At 39.0% G+C, this 23,244-nt stretch overlaps 2 pseudogenes; one reads left to right on the forward strand and one right to left on the reverse strand.

The window, feature by feature from the left end:
* Positions 1 to 656: 656 nt before the first annotated feature.
* LOC102017625 lies at positions 657 to 1,524 on the reverse strand (annotated as a pseudogene).
* A 19,603-nt stretch (positions 1,525 to 21,127) lies between these two features.
* On the forward strand, positions 21,128 to 22,395 carry LOC102017947 (annotated as a pseudogene).
* The last annotated feature ends 849 nt before the right edge of the window (positions 22,396 to 23,244 follow it).

Here is a 23,244-nt window from a genome sequence, read left to right on the forward strand (position 1 = left end):
ACAACAGTGGGACTACAAAACCATTTACTATCCAATTACCAGATCTGAGGGCTCTAAAGAAACTGACAAAGCCCTGGTCCCTTTAACAGTTGTCTATGGATGTTATCATGAAAGCAAAGTTGGTTCTTGTGCCCGTTTCCTCATTAAGTAAACTAGACCACAGCTATAGGATCAAAACACAGAAGGATCAAAGCACCAAGGCTGAAGATGACACCTACTATATAAATGACAGAGCAGCATAATGTTCCCTTATCCACCACTGCACATAGCACTGCTGCCAATCCACCTCTTGACCCCAGCCTTTAATGTCCCCCAATTCAACATTCCAGTAGGTGTACAGGTTAATATTGGACTCAGCTTTCTGGGTGCTTTAATTTGCTCTATATGTACTCCACACTAAATGTGATTAATTGCAAAAAATAATCTCTTCAAGAAACCTGCATAACAAAATACAAGATTCCCTATTAACAAGAAAAGGGGATCAAGTTTAACAGGGCAAAATAGAAGATAAGGAGTCTGTCAAAACTTGTACAGATGGCACAAAACAGCTCTGACCTCACACTGCCTGTGCTGAAGGAGTCACTAGCAGAAACCCCTAGGTGTATAAGATGTAAATATCCAGAGTTAAGTGGGAAACAAGAATGTTTGTTTCTCATTTAGTCATCCTCTAAGCTCTCAGCAGATCTTTCATCCATAGCCACCTTCCAGTTTGTGCGTTTGTTTGTCCTTTTCTGTCCTTCATTTTAGCTATAGGAGGGACATGGAATTTTTCTTCTCTCTTTTTCATTTTTGTTTTCTTAATGTATCTTTCCTCACTTTCTTCAGAACTACTAGATGCTGAATCATCTGACTGGGAAGTGTGACTTTCTGCCCCTAAAAACAAAACTGTTTTTTTTTTTTTTTTGAGAGACTTTTTTTTTTCCTGGATTTTTTTTTTTTTTTGGTCCTTTTTTTTTTTTTTTTTTGAGAGACTTTTTTTTTTCCTGGATTTTTTTTTTTTTTTGGTCCTTTTTTTTTTTTTTTTTTGAGAGACTTTTTTTTTTCCTGGATTTTTCATGTGCTTATGTGGTTGCTTCCTTTTCCTGGTACTAGAAGCACTGGTATCTTCTGAGAACTCCCTTGAGGAAACTGTTGTTACATCTGTGGCTTCCTTCTTGGTTTTCTTCTGGTTTTTGTGTGACCTTTTTTCTGCTTCTTTTTGTGGGACTTCTCATGTTGGCAGGATTCATGGGTAGATGATTTTATCTGAGGAGATGTTTTCTTCCCATTGGTACTATCTTGCTGATCACTGTCTGTTTCCAATTCTTCAGGATATTACTCCTAATAACCACTGTGACCCCATCTGTCTGGCATGTTAACTTCATAATCATATAACTTCTTGTTCCAGGGTTTAGCCTTAAGAAAAGCATCTTCCAATGTCCCAGAAATTTCAGTCCTTGACCTACAATAGTCTTTCTGACTTTCTTCATCAAAACCATCACTACACATCTGACTTATTGTGAGCGTCTGTGTGCCAGATGACATTCCTAAGGAGAACGTTCCCCAGTGAAACCCAGGACATTCTTCAATCCTGTGCCACAGCCTTGCATGGCTTGAGTTCTTTATATATTCTAGGCATTGGCACATTGCCTGATGAGTAGCTGGCAAACCTTATTTCTCCATTCTGTATATTGTCTCTTCCCTCTGTTATTCCCTATATTGTGAAGGATTTCTTTTTTTGTCTTTTTGAGACAGGGTCTCACTATGCAGTTCAGGCTGGCCTTGAGCTCACTTTGTAGCCCAGGCTGGTCTTGAACTCACAACAATCCCCCTGCCTCAGCCTCCCAAGTGCTGGGATTACAGGCATGTGCCACTATGCCCAGCTTTGTGAAGATTTTTTTAAAAATTTAATATAATCTAATTTGTTGATTTTGATTGTATTTCTTGGCAATTGGGGTTCTGTTCAGTAGGTCCTTGCTTATACCTGTATCTTCAAAGGTTTTACCTGTTTTACTTCCCAGCCAATGAAGTGTTCCTGTTTTAACATTTAAATTTTTTACTTATTTTGATTTTAGTTTAGTACATGGTGAGATATGGTCTAGGTCAAATCATCTGCAGGTGAATAACCAGTTTTCCAAGCATAATTTATTAAAGAGCCTTTCTTTCTTCCAGTGTATTTTTTGGGCTTTTTGTCAAAGATTGGATAGCTTTTTGGAGACTGGGTTGTACAGGGTTAAGTTGCTGAACACAGGGACCACTGGCTGTGTTATAAAAGAGCATATACATAGTGCTCTGGAAGTCAAGATAAGCACAGCTGAGGCAGCCAAGTATATGGGCTGTTGACAACCCCTATTCTGCAGCAATAAAGCTGCCAATCTTAGAGACAAGCAGTTCTCTTAATTGGCAAAATTTACTACTTGGAGAAGTCTTTGAACTGATTCCCAAGGTCTTGCTCAGTTTTTGGGCTTGCCTCAGTAGCCATTCCTTTGTTTGAAAACCAAATAAATACAGGCCACCCAGAGTTCTTTGTCTCAGCCCCCAGGGAATCTTGAATTCTGTTAGAGGGTTTTGAGCCCTAAGGTCATTCCATTTGTCTCTTATTTAAGCTGTTCACTGTCCACTCATTTAGGAGATTGGGGCTAGGCCAAGACCCTGATAATAGCTGACTGTGCCTAGAGCTGTTTCTGCATCCTCTATTCTGTTCCTTTGATCCACATGTGTTTTTATACAAGTAGCTGCTATTTTTTTTTTTTAATCTCTACAGCTTTGTAACATAACTTTAAGGCCAGGATAATAATGCTTCCTGCTTTGCTCTTGTTGCCCATGATTGCTTTTGCTATTCTGGGTCTCTTTTGGTTCTTTATGAATTTTAGAATTGGTTTCTGTAGCCCTGTGAGGGATGCAGCCGTTTTTCTGATTAGGATTGCTTTAAATCTAACTATCAGCTTTCAAAGTATGGTCAGTTTTCTTTTGGTACTAGGAAACAAACTCACAAGCTTGTACTTGCCAGGCACGTACTGTGCCACTGAGCTATATCCTCAGCCCCAGGATGACCATTCTGACTATATTGATTCTGCCTATCCAGGAACAGGATATATCTTTTTATTTTCTGATGCCCTCTTCAATCTTCTTTTCCAGAGTACTGCAGTTTTCATTGCAGAGGTCTTTCATTTCCTTGGTTAGGTGAGTTCCTAAAGATTTATTTATTTTTTTGGTACCAGGAATCAAACTCAGGACCTTGTGCTTGCCAGGCAGATGCTGTACTGCTGAAGCATCTTCCTAGCCCGAAGATTTATTTTTTGAAACTAGGGTGAATGGTGTTTTCCTAATTTCTTTCTTAGTGAGTTCATTATTGATGTACTGGAATACTACTGATTTTTGTGTGCCGATTTTGTATTCTGCTACACTATTGAATTTAGTTATTAATTCTCAGAGCTTTTTGGTGGAATTTTTGGGATCTTCTATATAGAGAATCATCTAATTTGTAAATAAGGATAATTTGAGTTCTTCCTTTCATATGTATATCACTTTTATTTTTTCTCTTGTCTGAATTTGCCATGGCTAATGTTTCAGCTAACACTTTTTTATTTTCTCTTTTTTTTTTTTTTTTTCTTCTGGTACCAGGAATCAAACTCATGACCTTGTGCTTGCCAGGCAGGCACTGTGCCACTGAGCTAAATCCCCAGCCCCTTTTCTGTCTTTTGAGACAGGATCTCACTATGCAGTTTAGGCTGGTATTGAGTCACTTTGTAACCCAGGCTGGTCTCAGACTTGCAATGACCCTCCTGCCTCAGCCTCCCAAGTGTTAGGATTACAGGCATGTGCCACCATGCCTGGCTCTCAACTAACACTTAACAATAGACAAGAGGTCTGTAATAATAATGTGGACACAAAGACAAACAAAATATTGACATACAGTAAATACTAAATGCAACAACCATACAATCATTTACAAAAGATAAGAATTCAACTATAATAGTAGAGTCAAATAAATGTGTAAAGATTAGTAAAGCTTAATCATAATACTAGTGAAGATTGAAAAGTTTAGAAAGAGGAAATAAAAGAAGTAAAATTTGAAAAAGAAAGACAACTAAGATGAGAAGGAGGAGAGAAAAATGAGGTGAAGGATCCTAGTAAGGAGAAAGGGGGGGAAATAATTAGATAAAAGAAACAGAGAACAATGACTAGAATAAGAAGTAAAAAGAGAAAAATAAAAAAGGAAAAACAAGAAAGAAAGAAAAACCCCAAACTCCCAAAAACTGATGAAGAAAAAGAGAAATGAATGAAAAATATTCATGTTATTGAATGAGAGGTTTCTTTCTAGAATTTGCCTTATTGGAATCCACCAGATATGGGAGAGAGAGAGTACATGAATAGTAAGACCAATATTGATTCTCCACTCATATTTTGTGTGTGAAAGCTGGATCCTGTGCTGACTTTCTTCATGAATATATTTGGTCAATAGTGTCTACCCATGGACTGTAGCCACTCTAGCCACTCTGAGTGTCTGTGTCCCTCTGTGAACCTCAAGTCATGACTTTCTTCTTTACAGCAAGATGGTTTGTGAGGTACATCCTCTGCTTTGGGTCCCTTCTGTCCACACACTCCAGGTTGTGTCAACTGTACAAGCCAAGGCATATCCTTGATCACACTGGCAGATGGGGAAAGCAAGCAGACCACTGATCTCTGTGTTGGATGTAGATGGGGTGGTTGCAAATTCCAGCACAGTGAGGTAGAACCTCCTTGGGTTGAGGGACCTGGACCCACGGCAGGCGGCGACATGGTGAAAAGAAGACACCGGAGACCAGGCTGACGGCACAGATCCACTTTATTGCGGAAGTACCAGGCGTTTTATTGAGCAGGCTAGAGGCGTGGCAATGGAGGGAGGCTAGGGGCGTGGCTTGGAGGTGGTACTATTGGCGGGGGGGGGCAGTGAGGAAGTAGGAGGGCAGAGCGGGACAGCCTAGGTGGGGCAACTCACTTGGTTTGCCGAGGACATGACGAGTCTGAGTTTGTGCAGACTCGCTCCTCCACCACAGCCATCAACCAGACCTCTGGACCCCTTTTTCCCACAGCACAGCTCTTGAAATTTCTGGGTGAAGGATGGTGAAGGATGAAAAATTGAAGACAAGAGCCAGAATGCTGAAAGTGAGGTCAGGTGGAACCCACTCTCCTGGTGAGACAAAAGGAACTACCCAACTACTGCAGCACCATTTATTTATACACTGGGCAGGTTGATGTCAGGTGAAACTCCTCTGCCTAACAACTTGTTTACCTGGCTCACTTTGGGCACCCTGTGTTCTCAGGACTGGAACAACTTGTTCACCTGGCTCACCTTGGCTGCTCCATGTCCTCAAGGCTGGTCTCGCTCTCACCCCACATGTGTGATTGATCTCCAGCTCAGCTGCTCCCCACATCTCCCCCTTTTCTGTTTTGTAGTTGCTGGTGACGGTAGTCAATTGGAGTTGAAGGAGCTGTGTTTGGAGGACTTTGCAGAAGGCCTTCTTTTTTTGTGAAAGGCTTTTCTTCACACTTCCTCAGGCAATCTTAGCCAAGGTTTTTCCTGAGAAGGCCTTCTTCTTCTCCAATCCTTTCCATTCTGAGTGAACTTACTCATTTAGGCTAAAGATTCCCAGGCCAAGGATTTCAGGTCCTTGCATTTAGCAATTTAACCCTATTCAGCCCATTAACCAATAACATTAGTCAGTTACTAGTATAGCTGGAGATTGTTAGAAGGTGTCAGTGATTTGAGCCTCTTTTATAGTTAGCATGTTACTACAGCATTATTTTATACATCTCGTGGTTATACTTTTATGCTGGATATTCAAGACAAACTTAAAGTGAGATGTATATTAATTAAAATTAATCTCTTGCCTCCTATCAGGGGCATTTAATTCTCCTCAGGATTTACCTTGAAACTAGGTATAGCACCTCTCAGTTCTCCTGTCAGTGTCAGCTGTCTGGATGAGTCATGGCCATTGCTTGACCAAATTGCTTTCTGTGAAAGCTTGGAAGATTTTTCTCTCCTGGTGACTGTCCTTACCACTGTGGTCCAACAATCTCCTTGGTCAGGAGGTCAGGGACTCACCAAGTTATACAATGTCACAGCAGAGGTTCTTTTATGTCCTGGGTCTTTATTTACCTCGAAGGGCCAGGCCCAAAATATTGGCTGTCCTCCTAGCCCACCTTTCTTTCTAGTTTTTGGTCTCCAAACCTCAGCAGAGAAGGTTAATGACTACATTGTAATGAGAGCAGTGAACTTAATATTACAATTTTATCTAAATATCAAGCACCTTGAAATACAAAGTAGAACCACCATTTCCCACCAGCCATGGATGTTTTAGTAGCCGAATCCCTGGAAAATGTTGTTTTGGTTTTTTTTGTTTTTTGGTTTTGTTTGGTTTTTCTCTGGTACCGGGAACCGAACTCACGACCTTGTACTTGCCAGGCAGGCACTTTGCCGCTGAGCTAAATCCCCAGCCCTCCCTGGAAAATGTTAACAGACAACAGTTATATAGTTTTGCACAAAAATTGAGGCGAAAAGCCATACATAATATTTGAGTGTGATAATCATGATGACTTTTTTAATAACACACTTAAATTTCCATTTTGACATAGAACAGTCAAGCTTTTTAGTCAGTCATCTCTATCTAGTACATAAGAAGCTCTACAATCCCAGTTTTACATTTTGGAAGACCTTATATGTAGAAGTATGAATATATTTAATATATCATGAGGTTAATAACAATCAGTCATCATAGCCATATGAAAACTTTTGTTTCTTAATTTAGCTTTGCACCAGAGCACCTTTAAATCAGAAAATATTATTGTCTTATTTCTAGAAAACTTAACCTTTTGTTGATGACCAGTGTAAACATATCACGACAGTATATTTGAGCATCATTTTTGGCATGTCTCCCATAAGGCTACGGAGATCACTGGGGCCTCCCATTAACAAAGACTGGATAATTGTTGCCAGGCATCTGCTTCCTTATTCATCAACTGAAGTCCTATTCATTAGTTTCTCCACACCCTAACAGATTTTTGTTGAATTATCTTAACAAATTTTTGATGATTTCTGAGAACCCAAGCACAACACTCAACACATTATTTTAAAACAATAAGAGGCTCTCAAATCAGAGTACATAAATAATAATATGATTACATTTATACAACCAATTTAACATTATTTTGACCAGCTGGCAACCTGAGTGGAAGCACACCTTTAATTTTGATGACATTTATCTATAAGCTGAATTCAAAAATGTGAAAAGAAGAAAAACTTGTTGAGCTCAAATGAAACAGCTATTTAGAGATTGGATGAACAGAAAAACAGATACACAGACAATCTGCTTGCAAAAATCAGAGTGCACTCAAATACATTTTTGGCCAAATTACGGTAACTTTTATAATTTTAGAAGTTTATAAATAGACTAGTCATAATTTTTGTAGGTCAGTTAGCAGAGATCTTGCAAAAGAAAAATTTGGAAGGAATAAAAACCTTTTATCATATATATATATATATATATATATTTTTTTTTTAAGAATATTGGCAAATTTTGTGTCCTTTTCTTTCATGCAGCCTCCTGCCCAATCATCTCCCCACACGCTGTCATTTACTCAGAACTTTTCCCAAATCTGGTTACCTTTTCCTTGGCATCCTGGGTGAATTTCTTTAATTGGCCCCAGGTCAGGTCTAGCCCCATTCTAATCTATTGTCTGTGGTGTGGTTTCTGAGGCACTACCACAAAACTGAGCATCAGTTTCTTGAAAGTTGGAATGAACTCCTCCTCTATGTCTAGACCATGATACATCTGGACAGCATGCCCTGGTACCCAGAGAGCCCATTCAGCATTCTCTAGAAAGACACAAGCATACACGTGGCCACACATTAGTATTGTGTGGGGTCCTCTTTCACAAGTTAGTATGAATCTGGAGGAGGGACTGAGATCCAAGCCTCCACTGTCTTTTGTTGCTTGCCAGAGGTCAGAAACATGCTTGGCAATGGAGTAGGGCTGGGGAGGAATTACAAAAAGCACCCTTACTGTTTGGTGGGGTTAAGGTAGACCCCACTGGAAGTTTCCCAGAACAGGTCAGCCTTCCACATCAGTTTTGGTTCTGATTTGCCCAGTGATATTTTCATCTGCACTTTGGGCAGATACAAGAAGGTTTTGTTGGAGGAGCCAATAGTGGTAGTGTTTCCCCTCCCTGTACCTGCAGTTCAATAGTGGCAGTGCTGCTGTATAGCAGAGCAGTTTTTGGGAAAATATCTCTTACCCCCACAGCTGAAACAAGTGATAGAGCAATTTTGGAAAAGATGTCCCCTGCCCTCACAGCCAAAACAAGTAACCTTGTTCCTTCCCTTTTCTTTAGACTGTGGATGAACACCCTGAGTGATAGCTGCTGCCAGCACAGCCCCATGAATACATGAGTGGCCAATGTCTGCACAAATTTGAATCATTTCAGACAACATAGCTCATTTTTTTGTGAGCTCATAAAGCTTCTTTACACCATTTATTTGCATTTTAAAGACCAATTGTTGAACAATTAACTTACCAGCCTCTGTGTTGTTGATAATTCCCTCACTGGTCTGCAATAAATGTGCCACAAAATCCTGAAGAGATTCATCAAGACCCTGGCAAATGGAAGTCAGATCAAGTGATGTTTCACCCTTTGAAGGAAGTTCCCTCCAATCCCTGTGGCAGCTATTTTAATTTCTTCATATGCTTGGAATTCAAAAGTAAGTTGAAGGACCAGGGATATAGCTCAATGGCACAAGTGCCTGCCTGGCAAGTGCAAGGTCCTGGGTTCAATCCCCAGTACCAAAAAAAAAAAGTAAGTTGATTATTTGTGGTAGTAAAGGTGCCTTCTCCAGTTAACATGTCTTTTGTAATGGCTGTATTGTGAGCAGCATTGCAAGTGTATGAGCCACACACAAATTTTTTAAAAACTTTCCTTCCACAGTAAATAACCCTCAGAACTAAACATGCTTTAGCCATTCCTTTCCAATCACTAGGGCCCATAACCTGTTGTCCTATGAGCTCTATACAACCCAAGATAAAAGGGGCTGTGGGGCCAGAATCCTTTATTCTGTAGGGGCTATTTCATAGAATTCTATGAAAGTTGGAAGTCTCAGCCTATGATGTAGTAAAATGTTTCTGAAATGAGCAAGCAGAAGTGGGTGCTTGTGGCACAGTTAAGGGTATTGGTTTTATTTTGGGAGGCTGTGAAATGTAAGTCACAGTGAAACATTCATCTAGTGGAGAAAGGTCTTCTTTATCCCCTACAGTCCCTTCCTTATCTGAGCAAAGCTAGAGGGTTCAAGCTCTATGGGGCAGGGGCTGTTGCAGCACTGGCCTTTTCTTTTTGCTCAGGGCTTAATTTTAAGATAATGCTCTGAGCCAAATCCTCTGTGGCCATCTCAACAGACATACAATCATTGAGCTATTCCCTGATCGAGGTCCATAAAGCGAAGGTAAATATGGGAATGAATAATACAGCAATCATTTCTGTATATATCTGTTGTTCTTGGGAACCTGTTTACTCTGTGTTTTACGCCTGATGATAGGATCAATATTGATGATATCAATATACCTCTCTCTGTTTTGTTCACACAACTAGAAGTATTCTCTCACCTGCTGTATGATGAATTTCCTTCTACCCCAGGTCCCTGTTCAGGCATGAAAATGCCTCATCCATCCTTTCCAGCTCTTGAAATTCCTCGGGGGAGATTCCTGCGGGGAGGATAGTGGAGGATGAAAAAATGAAGACAAGAGTCAGAATGCAAAAAGCTGAGGTCAAGTGGAGCCCCCTCTCCTGGTGGGAGAAAAGGAACCACCCAATGACTACAGTGCATTTATTTATACACTGGGCAGGTTGATGTCAGGTGAAACACCACTGCTCAACAACTTGTTTCTCTGGCTCACCTCAAGCACCCTGTGTTTTGGGGCTGGAACAGCTTGTTCAACTGGTTATCCTTTGGTGCTCTATGTTCTCAGGAGCCTGCATATGTGCTCGATCTCTAGTTCAGTTGCTCCTCACAGGTGGTGGTTTGGAACAACTCATAAGACATAATGCTAACAGTCTCCAACCAGCCCCCTCCAGAAGCCATACAAAATGGTCAGGCTTCTAAACTCAGAGGATGGGACTGCTGTGACCTTAAATGTCTGACCTTAACCTTCTCAAGGAGGTCTATGTCTAGTCTATGCCCTCTCCATGACTGTCTCACATGGCCATTTTCCACCAATACCTCTGGTAGAGTGATTCTGGAAACTCTGAAGTGTAGTTATTTAGTCTTAATCCATTAACTCCTACCCATATGACTCTTGGTTAAATGCTCTAAATATAGTAGGCTCTGCCCTAGATTTCTTCTCTAACACTAGCCTGCCATATGGAAGAAGTTACTTTCAGGATAAAACTCCATGCTATTTTTGAAGCTTACAATAGCCATTGGTTTTTCTTGAGGCTAACACTGCTAACCCAGTGCACTGTTGCTCTCTGGAGCTGTCAATCCTCTCAGGGCTTACCTCGTGTTCTCAGAGATAGGTCTCCCTCCCCAGGAACTGGGGTTATCTTTCTGGACTGCTTTCTTCTTTTCTCTGTGCTGTGCTGCATTACTGAATCTTTTCTGTAGTTCCTAGTTTTCCTGTCAGCTCTCTCCCATTTTCCATAGATTACTTCCTTTTTTCTTTGCCAAGTTGTTGTTTTCCAGGTATCTCAATTTTAGGTCCCAGAAAGGCTTAATTTTGCACCAGTCTCCTCTCTGCCATTTTAAATTCCAGCTGCCATTTTTAATCCCACCTCAAACTTTGAAACATGATTAATGAAATTTCATCTACTGCACTAGATGCTGGGTTTTCCCAGATAGCTTTGAGTGACCATTCTACACATGCCATAAGTCAGGTACAATGCAATTCTGGTTTTTTTCCAGTGTAGGTGTTTGCCTCCTTGTCAATGATGATGTGGCTGAGTATGTTTGGAGTTCTTTCTGCATCTTCTAATCTGTCCTACTGATCCTCAGGTCTTTTTTTTTTTTTTTTTTTTTGGCAGTTGCATGCTGTTTTTGTTATAGTAGCTTTTATAATGTCAGGTCAGGGATTATGATGCTCCCCCTCCCCCGTCTTGCCTTTTTCACCCAGAATTGTTTTTGCTACTCTAGGTCTCTTCTAGTTCCAAGTAAATTTTAGGAATGTTTTCTCTAATTCTGTGAGATAAGTTAATGGTATTTTGATTGGGATTGCATTAGGTCTGTATAACAATTCTGTGAGTATGACCGTTTTCACTATCTGATTCTTTCTACCCAAGAACAAGGGACATCTTTCCATTTTTGATATCCTCTTCTTCCTTTTATAGAGTGCAATAGCTGCCAATGTAAAGTTCTTTTTTGTCCTTTATTAGATTGATTCCTATATATTTCATTTTTTGGATGCTCTTGTGAAAGGTGTGGTTTCCCTAATTTCTCTCTCAGTGAGTTTATTTGTGTACAGGAATACTATTAATCTTGGAGTGTTGACTTTTTATCCAGCTGTGCTACTGAATTCAGTTATTAAATCTAGAGGTCTTCTGGTGGGCTTTTTGAGGTTTTCTATGTAGAGTGTCATGTCATTGGCAATAGTGATCATTTGACTTCTTTCCTATTTTTATTCCTTTTATTTATTTCTCTTTTCCAATTGGTCTAGTTAATGTTTCCAGAACTATATTAAATAGGACTGATGATAATGGACATCCTTGACTTATTCTTGATTTTAGAGTGAAATCTTTTAGTTTTTAATCATTTAGTATGATTTTGGCTGTTGGTTTGTCATAGATGGCTTTTATCAGATTCAGGTAAAGACCATCTATTCCAATTTTCTGAAGGGTTTTAATCATGAATTGGTGTTGGACTTTGTCAAATGCTTTTTCTGCATCTATTGAGATGATCATATGATTTTTGTCCTTGGCTCTGTTGATATGATGTATTACATTTATTGATTTGTGTGTATTGAACCATTCATGCATCCCTGCAATGAATCCTATTTGGTCATAGTGTATAACCTTCTTCATGATTTCCTGCATTATGTTTACTGACAAACATAGAGGATTTTGGCCTCTATGTTCATTAGAGACATTGGCCTGTAGTTCTCTTTTCTGGTTCTATCCTTGTCTGGGTTTGGTTTCAGGGTAATGTTTGCTTTCAAGAATGAGTGTGAGCATAATGTTTCCCTCTTAATTCCATTAAAGTGTTTGATGAGTAATGGCATTAAATCTTCTCTAAATTTTTTTGTAGAGTTCTGTGGTGAATTCATCAGGACTGGGCTTTTTTTGTTGGTAAGTGTTATGGTTGATACATTGTGTCAACTTGGGGAGTCTAGAGGTTTGGCTAAGTGACTCAGCAAGAAGCCAGGGTGCTTACTTTGTATACATCCTGAGCCTGTGGAAGAGGAGGGCATGGAGATTATGTGAGAGCTACATGCCCCTTAGGTGGGGGTAGCCTGTTTACAATGTAAGGGCGGGAAAGAGACTGCTTACCTGTGCTTCTGCCCTTTTGCTCTGGCTGCTTTGCTGTTCTGCTGCTATTCCTCCCTTTTGTGTTTGTTGCTTTGCTGTGTTCTGCCGCCATGAGCTGTAGCCCTCTGCCATGTGCCACTCTGCCTTGTAACCTGCCAAGTATGGACTAAAATCTCCACAAACTGTAAGCAAAATAAACCTTTCCTTCCTTAATTTTGGGCATCAGATATTTTGTCCCAGCAATGAGAAAAAAGTAACCAAGACAGTAAGTTTTTTAATTGCATCTTCAATTTCACTGACTGATATTGGGTTACTTAGAATATTTATATCTTCTTGATTCAGCTTTGATAGTACATATATATATCTAAGAATCTGTCCATTTCTTCTGCATCTTCTATATTCTTTGAGTACAATTTCTCTAAATAGGATTGATGATCTTCTGGATTTCTGCAGTATCTGTTGTGATTTCACTCATTTCATTCTTAATTTCATGGACTTGAATCTTTTATTTCCTTTCTTTGGATAAGGTGGGTAGGTGTTTGTCAATTTTATTTAATCTTTCAAAGAACTAACTCTTTGATTTATTGGTTCTTTGTATTACTTTCATGGTCTCAATTGCATTAATTTCTGCTCTGATCTTTATAATTTCTTCCCTCATATGAGCTGTGGGCTTGACTTATTCTTTTTCTAGAAGTTTAAGGATTACCATTAGGTAGTTTTTGTGAGTTCATGTAGTTGTCAGTTTAAAAACTCTGGTATTTGGAGTCAGATAATTTGTGTCCGTTTCATTTTGTGTCCATCCTGAGTATCTGCCTCTGTATTACATAATTGTCTTATTGTCTTGGTATCTTGAACAGCTGTCAGCTATCCTCAGCTTCATTTTTGCCATCTGGAAAGTGAAAATAACAGTTTCTAGGGCTTTCCCCATGGCCATTGTATGAACACATTTGTACACTGTGAAATGTAATGGTTACTTCTACTGCTAGTCCCTCATGGAGAAAGCCCACTAGTAAGGTGGAACTTACTCTCTCTAAATAAAACGAATTGTGGGAGACAAAGCTACTGTGTGAAACAGACACCCTGAAATGAGGAACAGAAAAGGGAGGGGATTATTTAGTTTTCTCAGATAAAGGACACATATCTTCCATATGCATTTATTTCTTCTGCTATTTAGCTCTTGTCCCAAACCCTGAGTTTCCAATTATTTCATAAAAGAAGTCAGAACACAATATGCAACAATCTTCCTGCCTCAGCCTCCCAAGTGCTGGGATTACAGGCATGCACCACCATGCCGGTTTATTCATAATATTGTTGAGAAAATGTATATACAAATATTAAAAGCAAATATAGGATGTTGTGTAATCATGTCCATTTTATAAATTTCTATGAATAGAATAAGTAAGCCAAGAAAAATCTCCAATGTAAGCAAAAAGAAAAATTAAACAGTACATGAAGTTACAAAAGGAAATCTGGGTGTGGTGGCTCACTCCTGGAATCCCAGCATTTGGAAGTCTAAGGCAGAAGGATCACTGTGAGTTCAAAGCCAGCCTGGGCTACAAAGTGAGTTCAACACCAGCCTGAACTGCATAGTGAGACCCGTTGCAAAAAGACAAAAAACAAACAAGACAAAAAATAAAAAATAAAAAAGAATATTTTAGAAATTATATGTGGAACAAAATGTTTTTAACGAGTGTTAAGTGATCTTATACTCATCTCACAAAGGAGATTACAATCTGATCATTGAGCCTGATAAAATAGTTTCATATTGATAAATCATATCATACACAATGATTTAACTGTCCTAAAGTCATTATATTCAATAAGAAAGCATGAAGCTAAAAAATGAATCTGTTAATAATATGAGAAGTAGAAGAATCACATTGTAATTTGAAACCTAGCCTTACACTTCTCAACTTTTGTCAAGGAAAGTAGACAAAAATTACCTAGGCAAATTAAGAGTTTGAACTGATATATATTCTACATATACATCAAACATTATATAAGGTAAGCATTCCTAACCTGAGAATCTGAAATCTGAAGTTTCTCTAAAATCTTAATTTTTGATCAGCCAACCTTACACAAGAAGAAAATTCTGCATCAGGAAACTTTGTTTTGTGAACAAAATTATTAAAATGTTGTATAAAATTACCTTTAGGCTATATGTATAAGGTGTACATGAGTTTGGACTCACCTCCCAAGACATTTTATTCTACATGTAAATAGAGCAAAGTCAGAAAAGTTTAAATCTCAAACACATCTGGTCCCAAGATTTTTTTTAAGAGATTCTAATCCTGTGTGGTACCAAAAGAGAACACTCACATTCTTTCTCAAATATCTGTGGAATATTTTAAAAACTTGATAATATGCTAGGTCACAAAGGGAACATCTGTAAATTTACAAAATTAAAAATCGACTGGGCAGGTATACTTATAAGAGGATGCCCATGTAAAGACATGAGACAGGGAGAAACCATTTGAAGACAGGGAATTGGAATGATCAAAGAGGCCAAAGACTGCCACCACAACCAGAAGCCAGGTAGAGGTATGGAAGAATTTTCCAACAGCTTGAGAAAAAGCACAGCGCTGATAACAGCTTGATTTAAACTTCTAGCCTTCATTGCTCTCTGGCAACAATTTTTGCTGCTTAAACCAACAAAGTAAACAACACCCCAAAACAAACAAGCAAAAATGAACAACAAAAATCTGAGACAACATATTTAAAGCCATACATTCTGTAAATAAATCAATAAAAGAATAGATAAATTGTTATGGTTTAGATCTAAAATGTCCTGTATTCAAAGCTGGAACCTCACTAGAAGGGGCAGGTCACTGGGGGGTGTGACTTGGAAGGCTGTGCTTGTCCCTAGCTCCTCCCTGCTCTCTCTGCTTCTTGGAGGCCATGTGGTGAATATTTTCCTCTGCCAGGCGATTCTGCCATGCCATTACTACCAAGGGGGCCAACTAACCGTGGACTGAATCTGTTAGAAGCCTGAGCCAAAACAGACCTTTCCCCCTTTAAATTTGGTTGTTAGGTATTTTATCTTAGTGATGGGAAAGCTAACTAATATAGGTTCTGGTACCAAGGTGGGATTATTGCTGGGATTTTGCCTGAGCATGTAGTTCAGAAGCCTTTGGAACTGGTTTGTGGAAAGAATTGGGAGAAGTAGACTAGAAAATCCCTAGATTGCTTTAAGTAGTAATGGATATGTGATACTGGTCAGAACTCAGAAGACCAGGTTGCTGATAAGAACACAGCTAGTAAAGGCCAGGCTCAGGAGGTTTCAGTTGGAATAAGGGTTCCACTGGCAGTTGAACTAGAGGTGGTGTGTATCACATTCTGACAACAAATTTGTTTACATTTTAAGGGTGATGGACTAATTAACCTGGTAGAGGAAATTTAAGCCTAGGCTGTGGCATGAATATTGCTTCAGCCAGCTCTACAGTGAAGCAGGAGCAAAAAGCAGAGCTGAAATATTTGAAAAGTGTACAATTTCACCTGAAAGGAAGTACCTGCAAAGTTGAGGCAAAGCAGAGCATGGTTGTTGAAAAAAGAGCATGAAAAAGAAGCCAAGTACTTTGTATAGTGATAAGAAAATATCTTGAGGGCATCTCAGAAATCAACAAAGCCCCAACTACTGTGGTTTTATGGTTACAAAACAGTATATCTTTCATTTAAGAGTCACTGGGCCATGCTCTCATTCACAGATACACAGGCAAGTATCTCCTGCAGGAAGTGGCTGAAGCTGGAAATTGGTCACACATGTGGGGGTGAGGCAAGGGACGGCTGAGAACAAAGAATGCCTGAGGCAGTACAAGCTACTTCAGTCCACAGAACACCAAGCCCTGAGAAAATCCAAGCAATTGATTGCTAGGGAAAGCTGTTTCTTGTGACACCAACTTTGTCAAATGTATAAATAAATACCACTACAATGGTTGAGCAGTTTCTTTCCTCCCATCTGGAGAGAGAGGGATACATGTGACCTCAGATTTTGTCTTTTATCTTTATTTTTCCCTCTCACTATCCTCTCACTATTTTTCCCTCTCACTATCCTCTCACTGTCTTTCCCCAAGGAAACATGAAGAGCCACATGGGATGCAGCATATGGCACCTGAACAAGGCCTAGACCGGAATAAGAAGAAATAGCAGGTGAGAGGGTACTTCTTGTTGTGCATGCAAAAAGGGGGAGAATTGCATTGGTAGCATCAATATTCATCACAGGAGTGCATTGATATTGGCATCATCAGGTATAAAACATGGAGCAAAGAGGTTCACTAGGGCCAGAGAGACAAATGTCTTAAGAAAAGCCAAAGAAAAAAATAGGTTCAAGAGCTGGTTGGTGTCAAGTGATACCCCTTTGCCTAGCAATCTGTCCTTGGATTGTGGGAGGTGCATTTTTTTTTTGGACTGGAGCAGCTTATATATGTGGCTCATCTTGAGTGCTCTTTTTTTTTTTTTAATAGTGAATGATCTCTTTTTCTGATAGGGGAATCAAACTCAGGACCTTGCACTTGCCAGGCAGGCGCTAATGCAGCTGAGCTGTATTCCTGGCCACTCTTTGTTTTTGGACCAGCCTCACCTGGCATGTGTGATCAATTGCCAGCATTAACTGCTTCCCACAGAAAAAGATACAAAGGCCTTTTGGACCCAGGTGCAGATATTTCTGTTATTGCTCAGCCTCACTGGCCTACAGCATGGCCTTTGGATGTAGCAAATACAGATCTACAGGGGGTGGGTGATGTTTCTCACCCTAGTAGAAATGCTAAATTGTTAACCTGGAGGGATGCAGAAGACCACTCTGGACATTTCTCACCTTATGTCCTCCTCCACATACCAGTCAGTCTATGGGATCGTGATGTATTACAGGATATGGGGATTATTTTTTAGTCCTAACTCCTTGGTGACTCATCAGATGTTACAAGGTTTACTTCCCACTCAAGGGCTTGGTAAAAACAATCGAAGAAAGAAAGAACCTCTTCCAGTTATTCTAAAAAGGGACAATTTTGGTATAGGCTACTCATCCTCGTATTTTCAGGAGGGGCCTTGATTTCTTCTCTGACCCCACAGAGGGCGTCCAAGATAACTTGAATGTCTGATGACCTTGTTTGAGTTGATCAGTGGCCCCTAATGAAGGAGAAGCTTATAGCAGCTCATACACTGGTTAATGAACAGGCGATGGCGGGCACCTAGAATCCTCCAGTAGCCCTTGGAATACCCCAATTTTCATAATAAAAAGAAGCCTTTACATTCTTCCCACATGGCGATTAAAATCCTTCTCCATACTCAAGATAAAAAACATTTTGCCTTTAGTTTACCCTCTATTAATATCAGGCCTCTATGCACCACTTAAATGGTGTTTTCTGTCATACGGTACAGCAAATAGTCTGACCCTGTGTCAAGAGTTTCTGTCTACACCCATTTTGTCAGTCCATTAGGTTCATCCATCTGCTTATCTTATTCATTGCATAGAAAAATTGTATTTCCTAAGAATTACATTAATGGCAGTATTTAAGAAGATTACTTAGGAAAAAAAAAGAACATATTTTCCATAAATTGGAACTTTGCCCCTTGTTTCAACAAATGTGTATTCCAGTGATAACTTGGTCTTTTAGAGTTATAATCCAAAATTTCCTCATTTTTTAGATTTTGCTGCTAATAAAAACTGTCTTCCTTTAATTATAGTTTTCTTTTCAACATCACATATAGAATATGCTACTGATTTAATAAGTTTTTATAAGTCCTTGATGGTCTCTTGATTCCTATAAAGGTTGATTGCCTGTTTTATTCCTTTTCTCAGTTGTATGGTTTATGGTTGTTGAATTTTGTTTTGAATTTATTTTTGGTGTGTGTGTGTGTGTGTGTGTGTATGTGTGTGTGTGTATGTGTTTCTTTTTGTTTTTATGTGGAGGTGGACATTCCTGACTTTTATTTGGTATAGAAAAGCTTTGATATTTTTACAAGCAGGTGTAAATGTTTGAAATACAATCTGATAACATTGAGGTTTAACTAGTCACTTTATTTTAGCATTATCATAATGTAAAACAGTGTGCATCCATTTAGATAATGGCAGGCCTAGTGGTAGCCCCCAAAATGTACAAAGTATGGAACCTTTTTCATACTTGGGTCACCTTAGCCAACAAAGACATATTGTGTCCTAAACTGTTCGCATCCAGGTTAATAATTTTTGTAACTCTAACTGATTTTCAGACTTTGCTTGCTTATATTAATTGGCTCCTGTAAGCTCTTAAACTAACAACTCATGATTTAGGCCTTCTCTTTGACATTCGCAAGGGGGATCAGGCCCCCACCTCTTCAAGAGCACTAATGCCAGGGGCTAAAACTGCCTTAGATGAAAGTAATCTGGCTCTCTCTAATGCACAAATCTTTAGAGCTGACCCATCTCTGCCAATGGCCCCTGGAGTCATTTGGCAGTCTCAGGATCCTTTACAATGGCTACATATCCCACATACTCCACATATCCCACTATTACTCCCTTTGATGATGCTCTGGCAGAACTGATCCCATGTGAGCAAATGCATGCTATTCAGCTCTTTGATCATGAGATGTAAACTCTCATTGTTCCCTTTTCTTTGGTTCAACAACAGTGGCTATGGCAATGTTTGTCCTCTTGGCAATCTACATTGGCTAACTTCTCTAGTGCTATTGATTGTTACAAATGGGTCATCTTTGGGTAAGGGAGGTTATGTAATGAACTTCTCTTCTTAAAATACAGGATAAAAATTTCACTTCTGCACAAAAGACTGAATTACAAGCTGTCATATGGCCTTATAAGATCATTCATCCACTCCAATTAATCTTTTTCAGACAGCATTTATGTCTTTGGTGTGATGCACCACATTGAAACTGTCACTGTACATATTGGTCAAGATTTTTTCATTTATTTCACACTCTCTAATTTGTCATATGGTCACACCATGTTCCTTGTTTTATTGGTCATTTACATTCCCATTCCCTATTGCAAGGGTCTGTCACTGAGGGAAATGCTGCTATAGACAGATTGCTGGCTGCTGTCACTGTTACTCAGATACCATTCAACAGGCTTCTGCCTCCCATGCCACCTTTTATCAAAATGCTTTTGCCATACACAGACAGTTCCATTTATCCCAGGAACAGGCCTGACAAATTGTTAAACAATGTTCCTCATGCATAATACATCTTCCCTCACTTTCTTTCTGTGGGGGTCTATCCTTGATAGACATTGTGAACTAAAAGGAAATGCTCAAAATAAAGAGCAACTGGGGTGAGGGAAAAGAGAAAAGAAAGAAGGGGAAATTATGTATGTATATATGTAGGGGGCAATGAATCTTAGCATACTATTTTAGATAAAATAGTTTGGTAAAAGCCTGCATGGTGCCTCAGGAAGCCTCCCGGGGCAGTGCAAGAGCTAATTCCCCAGATCAACACTGCCCAGGAATGTCTCCCCAAGATAAGGGGGCGCCTAGGCCTAGGTGACCCTCCGTGACCCTGCCTGGGCAGTGCCATCTCCTGGCCCTAGGTAAACATTGTAACCCCAAAGGAATGCATAGGTTGTAAAAAAAAGGAGATAATGGGGGGAAAACATCTATCACGGTTTGACATGCAACCTGCAACTGACTTGGGGTCCAACAGGATGAGAGAAACACCATATGCCCACCGGGGTCAGAGAATGTAACACCCCAATCTGTTGTCAATGGAAACTAAAATGTATATAAGGGGAAACAAAGTTAGCCATGGGCCTCCGCTTCCAGATTGGCAAAGGAAGTGAGGGTGGCTAGCCTCAAATTAAACTCTGATTTTGTTCTCACTGGCGATTGGCGTCTCTTGTGGAATGTTTGGGACAAACGGGAATTTTCCGCCATAACATATACAGGATAGCTAACATAGTTGTACTACTCACTTCTATCGCTTTACTAAAAGGAATGGTTAAGGATTACTTATTTGATCAATCTTGCATGTCTCTATTTGTTTTCCTGAGAAACCACTTTGAAGATATTAATATGTAATACAACCATTGTTAATTTCCTGCCACTTTGTCTGTAATTTGGTATTACTTGTATTGTTCTTATGTTATTTTGTAAATGGATGTCTGTTTATTAATATGTTTTCCTTCTTTTATTTTTAAAATAAATTTTAAAAAGAGCTATCTGTGAATTGACAAATAACAGAATCTGACTAGTCTATTTAATTATAAATTCCTAAAATTGTAAAAGAGTTACTATAATTCAATTTAGTCAAAAATATATGTGAATGTACTTTGATTATGTATCTGTTTGCCATTTGTCCAGTCAGTAAAGCTGTGTACTTGTTGTCTGTTTGTCATATTTGGGAACAGCCATACTTTTTTATTTGAGCTCAGCCAGTTTTCTCTTTTCCTTTTTTCTTTTGCATTTTTGGATCATTTGTTCACAGTACAATTTGGGTTATAAATTTAAAAGCATGTTTCCACCTGGGTTACTAGCTGAGCAGAATGATATTAAATTTGGTTTTCTCACAGTTCATAAAAAAATTGTTAAGATAATTAAACAGAAACCCCTTAGGGTAGAGAGAAGTTATTGGATAGGGCTCCAATTGATGAATAAGAAACCACCTTCCTGGAATAACATTAACCAGTTCTTGTTCATTAATAAGGAGCCCTTAGCCCCACCCACTGCTCTGACCACTGTGCATGTGAACCTGTGCTTGCTCTAGATGTGGAGCAGCCATGGTGGAAGGCCTGGATGATGACCCCTACTTCCTCTCAGAGGAAGACCATGGACCTAAAGCAATAAATGTAGATCTTGAAAGTGATGCTGCTTAGGAGGTGGACATTTCCAAGGTCTTAGTGAGAGGGATAAAGTAAAATTCACTGTCCATACAAAGAATTCATTGCCCAATTTTAAATAAAATGAGTTTTCTGTTGTTCAACAACATGCGGAATTTATCTAGCTTCATGATTTCTTCATTGAAAATGCAGACTCTGCAGTTTATATCATCCCTCCAGCACCACCAAGGCCTGATTTTGACACTTCAAGAGAATAGCTACAGAAGCTTGAGGAAGGGGAAGAGTCAATAACAAAGGAAGAATTCATAAAGACGAAACAGGAACTGGAAGCTGAATATTTGGCAGTATTCAAGAAGAGAGTGGCAATTCATGAAGTGTTCCTGTGTTGTGTGGCAGTTCATCTTATTTTGAGGAAAGATTTAAATTTCCATGTCTTCTTGGAATATGATCAAAATTTGAGTGTTTGAGGAAAAAATTTAAAAAGACAAATGTAAAGATTTCATTAAAAACATGGCCAAATTAGCAGATGGAGTCATTATTTCATGGGTAAAGGATGTAGATGATTTCTCTGAGCATGAATGAACATTCCATTTAGAATACCATAACTGAGTTAAGGATGTATCTGCTAAATCTGATAGGATGACAAGATCCCACAGAAGTGCTGCAGATAATTACAATAGAATTGGTAATTTGTTATATGCTTTAAGAACTCAGGATTCTACTGATATATGCAAGTTTTTCCTCAAAGTTTCAGAAATGTTTGATAAAACAAGAAAAATAGAAGCACAAGTATCTGCTGATGAAGACCTCAAACCTCCTGACCTTTTAAAACATTAAAAAGAGAGTCTCAAGCAGCTAAGGATCTCTTTTACTGAAGATCTCAGTCATTAGTGGATTTTGAAAATTCTAATAAAGCGCTGGATAAAGCAAGGGCAAAAAATAAAGATGTTCTGCAGGCTGAAACTTCCCAACAACCATGTTGTCAGAAGTTAAAAAAAAAATCTGAATCTGAAAAACAAGAACTTACAGACTTTAAGACAGAAAGAGTTTCTGCATTCAGAAAAAGTTTAGTGAAACTTTCAGAATTAGAACTGAAGCACACCCAGGGTAACCTCTAGTAACGGCAGAACTGCCTAAAAGAGAAAACTCATAAGCGCTTTCAGTTCTTGTGAAAACGGGTTGCCTTCCTTCAGATCTTAGTTTTGTTTTCTTAATGATGTTAAGCATTTCTGCTCACCAGAAGCAAAGCTGCTGAACCACATCTCCTATTCCTCCTCTCCTGAGAAGCAGCAAGCAGCACTCCTGCACACAGGCAGTACAGTCTGTTCCACTTGCTGTGTCTCTGGACAGCATCCATCACCTGCACCCATCCTACTCCAAAGGCCAGAGTCCAGTCTTTTTAAAGTAGTCTTGATAACTGGGTTTGTTTTATGAATAGAATTCTTTATGTTTGTCAATTTTATTTACCTTTAAAGCATTTCTGAAGTTTAACCTTTTAAAATTACATTGTTCAAACAAGGTAAAGATGGCCTTTCTTGATTTTTTTAAATTTTGTTTTTAAAATGTATTGTACTGTATATTCTCAATTCATTCATGTATCCTTGTAAAGCATCTTAATCAGACTTACTTTTAATTATCATAAAAGTTTTGGACAAGGCTATGTAATCTTTCTAAGTATGATTTCTGAAGAAAAATGCATTAATTAGTATGTTTGCCTTTAACTTGTACACTAAACCAATTATTGTAAAATAACCAGCAGTGAGTGATTGTTTTAAACTCTGAGGTCATGCATCACTCTAAAATTTAGAGTAGCTATAATAAGTCTACTCCAATATTCTGCTTTACAGTGCAGGTCTTTTTTTTTTTTTTTTCTTGTTTCACTCAAAATTATATATTGATCTGGTTGTGGTAGCATGTAGCTATAACCCCAGCACTTGGGAGGTTGGGACAGGAAGATCATCCCAATTTCGATGCCAGCCTGGGCTACGTAGTGAGTTGTAGGCCACCCTAAACTACATAGC

Source organism: Chinchilla lanigera, unplaced genomic scaffold (assembly GCF_000276665.1).
Source record: "Chinchilla lanigera isolate Chin_1 unplaced genomic scaffold, ChiLan1.0 scaffold00004, whole genome shotgun sequence".
NCBI lineage: Eukaryota > Metazoa > Chordata > Mammalia > Rodentia > Chinchillidae > Chinchilla > Chinchilla lanigera.